The following is an 8,019-nucleotide window of genomic DNA, read 5'->3' on the forward strand; positions in this document are numbered from 1 at the left end:
GGCATCTTGGTGTTTTTCCCACTTGTCTAAACATAAAAGACCTCAAATGCCAGTTACAGACACAAAATATTTTTTCCTCTTGTAAACTTGTACTGATCTGAACTAAAATTACCAATAAAATTGTTAACTTCAGGTTGTGTTGTCAAGCTTGTATAATTTTTTACTCACAAAAATATTAGTTACCTGCAGTGTGTTAAAGATTGTGATACAATTGAATGCTTGGGTAGTAATTCAACTCCATTTAAAAACAAGTCAGTTATACAACCATTGAAGTTGTGTATTTTTGTTGCATTTAAGTAATTGTTAGGCAAGCAACCTGAAAGCACAAATTTTTGTTGGAACTTTGTTTCCTTACTTTAACAAAGATATGCCATACCCAAATATATACTTGTGTACTCAGGTTGGAATGAGAAAGATTTTTCAGAACTTGATAAGGTAGGGCCGGAATTTACAGTTAACTGAGCAAAACAAGGGTTTGTGTCATATCTGTAAAACATTTTGTGAAAAGTTTCAAAAAAAAATTGTAAAAATTAATTGAATAATTCCCCAAAACAGAATACAGTAGATAGAGTATAAGTCAATGAATAATTTTCAACACAACCACAAAAAATTTTTATAATTTCCTAAAAAACCCTAAACAAACAGACACTTGTAGCAAACCTGGCTGCGTAAATCACCAAAAAAGTGTGGCATATTATTACATTTTTCACAACCCAAAATTGACAGTCTGGTGACCCGAAATTGGTCATGACCCGCCATTTACAGACTCCTGCATTAGATATTAAATATTTTTAAAACAGGACAACTGCAGACTTGTGCTCTAGATAAGGAATATTATGCATTAGTAACAGCGACCCTGACTACTGATGATACAAGTTCTGTTAAATAAATTGAAAATAAACATAGTTTGAATCTTACTTTATTTTGACTTGATACAGAAAACCTTTGGAAATCTTTTTAGATTTATCAGACAACAAAATATCATTGTTTCCACATGAGCATTTGTAAGTTACAAAACCATCTTTAATATATAAATGCAAAACTTGAGATGGACTCTAGAGAACAAACATAAGAAATTTTAGTACACATGTTACAAAATTATGATAAACCAATTGTAACAGTTGAACAAGCAGACTAACCTTTCCATACAGAATGCTAACCTCACTTTCTTGTGATGAAACCACAAATGATAGGCTAATATCCATGTGACTTAATTTTTTTGGTTCAAATATTAAACAGGAACTCCCTGTAAATGCCGGATTCGTCACTTCTTCATGGCAAGTATAACCTAGTAAAAAGAAAATTTTAACTTATTACAATAATAAATTTTGAAAATACATCATTTTAACTGTTGTTTGGTTAACGGGTGAAAATATAAGATTAATAAACACAGAATTTGTTAATAGAATAGTTTATGGTTTGATTAAAGTTGTGTTGTTATTAGCTATTATCAAGACATGAACTGGGTACCAACCTATGTATCCGGAAGGACACATACAGTAGAACCCAAACTCCATTGTGTGGTCTAGTAAACAAACCCCACCATTACTACATGGTTCAGACAAACATGCATCATATTGAGTAGTTTTGTGAGAAATAGTGCTTTGGCTTTGTGAGGCAATGGAAGTAGGAGGAGAATCACTTGATGTAAAGGCTGAAGAAACAGTTGGCTTAATTTCTTCTTTCTTTGTGGAAGGATATTCCGTAACTGTAGATGTTTTCACTGTTGTTGTGACAACACCTTGGTTTTCATAACTAGCAGAGGGCATTGAAACTGGTTGAATACCTTTAGTAGTCCTATAATGTGTTGTTGGGTCAGCAGAAAATCTATCCACCACATGAATTTCTTTAGTTTTCAAATTGTTGTCAGTTTTTATGACTGGTTGAATTGTTGCAACTGAATTTTCTGGCAACAAGTTTTCTTTTACTGAGTTTGGTGTCAACACACTGGAAACTAATTTTGTTGCTGTTGTGAGAGGTAATTCTTCGTCATAGGTAGGTTCAATATTTCTAATAGTTGTTGCTAAAGTACTTTCTTTTGTTGTTCTTATTGGCAATGTGCTTTCTAAAAATAAGTCAGAAACAGGCAAATCAGGCTGTAAGAAATCTGCAGATATTGTTGACATTGGTTCTTCATTTATGTAATTAGGGTTGTTTGTAGTTTTCATGGATTGGATAGTTGTTTCTTGTGTTTGCATGGTTATAGTATTGGTAGAAGCTGTTACTGTTGAAAATACTTGTGGGCTAGTTTTGGCTGTGACATCATCAGAGTCCAACTGTGTGGTTGACAGAGTTTCTTGTTTTCCCTTTAAAAATAAAGAGCTGTGCTTTGATACCATAGATTCTGTGGTTTCATTAAACTGGAGTTTCTGGTCAAATTTATGCTTTGAAGAGATATTTTTTGTTTCCTGATTTTTGTTTTCTGCATCATTTTGAATAGGTTGTGGCTTATCAACTGTTATTGGTTTCTTGTCAAGTCTTGATGTTTCCGTGTGTACAGTTGAATTTACCAGATATGATTGGATAGTCTTATTTTGAAGAAAGCCATTTCCAGCAGATGAAGAAGAATCACTTGGAAGTTTGGTAGAACCCATAGTGTCAGCAACAACTGTTGACACACTGTCATTAAACCTCTTTTCTTTAGTTATGCTAGTCGCATTGATATTTATTGTGATAGTCTCCAAACTTGAATGAAATATTGGCCTTGGGGTTGAATGTTCAATAGGCTTGGGGCCTGTCTGATTTTGAAGTAAAGAGTTCTTACTAGACGTATTTGTATATTCAAGCTCTGTATCATGGCTGTTTGCAATAGTTTCAGTTGTAGGAGACAAAACATTTGTACTGTCCAATAGAGAAGAACTTTGACTTTTCAAGCTAGTAGAAGTAAACAAGTTTGCTGGTATGCCAGACATTGTACTGGCAACAGCTTTGTTTGTTGCTGTTGGAGAAGTTGTGTTTGGAGAAGCTTCAAAATCGTTTTCATGTAGATTTGTCTCAATGTTGCTTTGACCTTTCTCTTGGTCCATTTTCTCAGTTGTTGCAGCACTTGTTGTGGCAACCCCTCTGTCAAAACCAGTTGGTAAGCCCAATACACTTTCTGTAGTTTCATCTTGGACAAACAAGGGTTTAGTATGACTTTCATGATCACCAATCTGTTGAGAAATCGTTGTGCTTTCTATGGGTGATTCTGTAACACCTGCATATGTTGCCAAATCATCATTTTTCAATGATTGTTGATATGTAGCAGTTGGTGGAAATTCAGTTAGACCAACAAGAACTGTTATCAAATCAAACTGATCCACTTTCTCATCAATATTTCTTTCTTTAAATGGTGTAGAATGTGCTGAGTGGTGTGGAGTTTGAGTGGTGAAGATCTCAAACTGGCAGAGTTCCCCAGTGTAATCAACTGGGCATTGACATGTAGCATTATTTCCATCATCTACACATTGTCCACCATTAAGACAAATGCTTGGCCAACAAGCTTCATTTTTTATTTCACATGTGTCACCATGGTAACCAGGTTTGCAAAAGCACCTACAAATGAAGTAATGACAATCTTTCCATGGTCACTGGACTGATTTAATATTTTAACCTCAAAATTAACATGCTTGCAAATTTTTTAAAAGTTAACTTGTAAAATGGAAGATAAACATTTGACTGTGGAATAAGGATTTGCATATTTTTGGAAGAGGAAGCATGTACTGTTAATTTATTTTTTTTAAAAAGCCTCGTGCATTACTGACTTGAAGTGTAATTCTTGTTCAAGACATTTTCCACCATTTTTGCAAGGGTTAGAATTGCAAGGATTTTCTTTACTTTCACAAAATGTCCCATAATATCCACTTGGACACCTTAATGAAATTTCAATCGTATATTGGCACCTTATTTATCACTTGAATGAAAGATTGCTCACCAGCATTTGAAGCCACCAAAAATATTGCTACAAGTTGCATTATTTTGGCATGGATCCGAAAAACATTCATTTACATCAACTTCACAAAAGTGCCCCTAACAGTAAGAAGTTAAACAATAAGTTTAATTTATATTGCCCCCAAAGGCAATAGAGAATAGATCATCGCTTACTGTAAATCCGGGCTTGCAAATGCAGTACGCCTCAAACCCATTTCCTACTTTACATGTTCCATTGTTTTTACATAGTATGAGCAAACTTGGACTAACGTTGCACTCATTACTCTTTAACTGGCAGTCGAGGCCTGTAAAACCTAAATTGCCACCCCAAAAATGAATGAGTGTGTTAATTTTGGTTAAAAAATATAGTGGTGAATTATTCATGCTTAGTATTGATAAGATGTCATTGCTATGTACACTAAATGCTACTGGCTACAAAACAACACCAAAAGGTCAGATACATACCTTCTGGACAGATGCATGTATGAGAATTCAAACTACTAATGCAGGTTGCATTATTGTTACATGGAAGAGACTGGCAGTTGTCAATCACTACATCACAAAATTTTCCCGTCCAACCAGATTCACAAGCACAAGTGTAATCATTAATCTGTGTCACAAATAATTTTTTTTGTTAAACATACCTCAGCAAGACTAGCAGCCAAAAGATAACAAATCTTTACATTACCTTATCGATACAAGTAGAGTTATTTGCACATAATGCACCAATACAATCATTAACATTAATTCCACAATTAACAGAAGTAAATCCATCTTTGCACTGACATAAGAAGTAGCTTTGATGGTTCTGTTAAAGAAAATCTCTTAGGAAATTGTTTTTACTTTTTAGTAATCACAACTTACTTCACATGTTCCATTGTTTTTACATGGTTGAGATGCACATTCATCAATATCCCTTTCACAGAATTTTCCTATAAATCCAGCAGGACATTCACACATGAAGCCGCCAAGTGTATTTTGACAGCTTCCGCCATTTTTACAAGGTTCCCTCACTGCACATTCATCAATGTCCACACTACACACCTCTCCAGTAAAATATGATGTGCAAATGCAGAGGTAGGAACTTTCCTGTCAATGAAGGAATTTGCAAAGGTAGTAACATAAACAATGTGTTGATCCAGAGTTTGTCTTCAAAAGCATTGTATTTCACAATTTTTAAAGTTAATTACCACTTTTATGCAAGTTCCTCTATTCTGACAGGGATGGTTATCACAGACATGACTTTCTAATTCACAATGCCTTCCACTGAATCCAGCTGGACAATAGCAAAGATATCCAGCAATGCCATCTCTACACTTTCCATTATTTAAACATGGACTGGAAGCACATTCATCAAAGTTGCTTTCACAATAAAAACCTGTAAGACAGGTTTTAAAATGAAAAAATAACTTTTGTGATCTGATACAGTTGCTAAGTAATACTTGTGACTGAACAACAAAGCTATTTTTTATTATTTTAAAGAATTTTTTATTATTTCAAAGACAGTACCTGTAAATCCATCAGTGCATTCACACATCACTCCCAACATTTCAACAGTACACTTTGCATTATTTTGACAAGGGTTGTTGTTGAAATTACATGGATCAAATGTAGATTCACAGTTTTTTCCAGTGAAATGAAGATCACATTTACAAGAAAATCCACCCAACATGTCCATACAAGTTCCCCCATTTAAACAAGGATTGGAACTGCACTCATCAAGGTTGCTGCTGCAGTTCTTTCCACCATACCCTGCAAAATATTTTTATTTACATGCAAGTATCCATTTTTGTGCATTAAAATATACCTTTTGGACAAATGCACTTGTAATCCTCAAACAGATCAACACAAGTTCCATTATTTCTGCAAGGATTTAGCAACGTACATTCATCTATTTCATGTTCACAGTACTCCCCCGTCCACCCAGATACACAAACACATTGAAATGAATGAACTAAGTTTAAACATGTTCCATTGTTTTCACATTGAAATTCTAAAAAAAATATTTAAATTGGCAAGTTTGATTGTTGAAAAATTAGATGGTTCGGGACAAAACTAATACTTTCTTGGAGTGTTATTTGACTTAATGTTTCTAATACTACACTACATACTCAGACAATGATCATATGGCCGATCGCACAGCAACCCCGACATTCCAGGTGGGCAAAGGCAAGAAAACTTGTTTGGTCCATCAACACATAGGCCGGATATGCAAGGATTTGAACTTTAAATATAAGAATGTGTCAGTTTTAGGCTTCAACTTTTCAGCAGATGGATACATTTACCTGCATTCATTGATGTTGGTTACACATTGTGGACCCTTAAAGCCAGGGGAGCACTCACAAGCATAGCCTTGATTGGCTTGCCTGCTTGTTTCCATGGTATTACCATCAGGAAATATGTTGACACAGCTTGCTTGGTTGTAACAAGGGGATGGCTCATCACAAAGAAGTTTATCACAAACTGGTCCCTTAACACATCAATGAGGTTTTAAACATTTTGCATCAAGTGATATATATTGACATGCAAAAAAAAAAAATTAGTTATCACATGCTATTTTACAAGTATAGTTATGATATATACTTAAAGGTATGTGTTTACAACATCTGTATACATGTTTTTTTGTTAAAAACAGTTTCAGTTAAACTCTATAAAACATGAGAGAATTGCTACTTTAACTTTAGAAGTCCTTATTTTACATTTCTAAGATTAAAAAATTGGAACAATACCTTGTATGGAATTGGACATTGACATACAAATTGACCAATTAAATTTATACATGTACCGCCCTGCAAGCAGGGATTTGAAGAACATTCATCGATGTCATTTTCACAATTTTTGCCAGTAAATCCAGGTAAGCAAGAGCATTGATATCCATTTACCATATTGTGGCATCTGTAACAAAAAACTTTTTGATTTGGCAATGCAGATATGTCGATATTTATTCAACAAACTTTTTTTTATTCATTTCTTGCCATGGGTTCTAAAAGCTATGTTTTATTTTTTCAGTTCACACAATTACCGAGCTTTGTTCAAGCAAGGGTTGCTCTCACACTCATCAATGTCATTTTCACAAAACATTCCGGAATACCCAGATTGACAAACACATTCAAATTTAGCTTTAAGATTTAAGCATTCAGCGTTGTTTAAACAAGGATTGCTTTCACACTCATCTATATCTGTTTCACACCTGTACATGGAGAAAATAAATTATATAAAAAATCTTAGTTTTTGTGAAAATGCTGTGGTGTACTGTAACACAAATTTATTATTTTAGCAAAAAATTTAAATGTGTGAGTTTAATTGCAGCAATGCATTGTTATCTGATCATATATTTTTAACTCTAATTCTATTTTGCTTGTACCTTGTACCAATAAACCCATTTTCACAGTAACAGGTATATGAGTTTATTCCATCCACACACAATGAATGATCAGGGTTGCAGGGATTTGATTGGCACTCATCAATGTCTATTTCACACATGCGCCCACAAAATCCAGGCTGACAATCACAGCTAAAACATTGGTAATTATTTGACATACGTTATGTAACAAATTTACTATGTTGGATTGATTACAAGTTAAAATTTTGAAAAATCTGTTCTGCTGCTACAATTAAATGTAAAGTTTTTCCTGGTTAAGGTAATTCCGGGACTAAACATGACATAAACAAAATTGTTAAAAAATCCTTGTAAATTTACATATTTTAAACAATATGTTCAGGATTCCTGTGAATATAAATATCAGAAAAACTTGGTATCTTCGAAAATTTGTTTACATGAAGGTCAGTCCTAGGTATCACTTCTAAACAATAAAAATAAGCAAACCTAAATCCAGGAGTCAAGTTTGTGCAATTTCCTCCATTTTCACATATATTTAGTTTGCACTCATTTATATCTTTCTCACAAAATTCTCCTTCAAACCCTTCAATACACTCACACTGGTATGAGTTGACTCCATCAATACACTGCAAAGTAGTACTTGCAATACAACTGTTATTGGAACATTCATCAATATTCACAGAGCAATTTTGTCCTGCACATAAAAGATTATGTGTTACTTGCTATGACATGTTAAATTAAAGGGAACATTTAAGACCTGTAAAACCTGG

This window comes from Ascidia mentula, chromosome 9, assembly GCF_947561715.1.
Source record: "Ascidia mentula chromosome 9, kaAscMent1.1, whole genome shotgun sequence".
Taxonomy (NCBI): domain Eukaryota; kingdom Metazoa; phylum Chordata; class Ascidiacea; order Phlebobranchia; family Ascidiidae; genus Ascidia; species Ascidia mentula.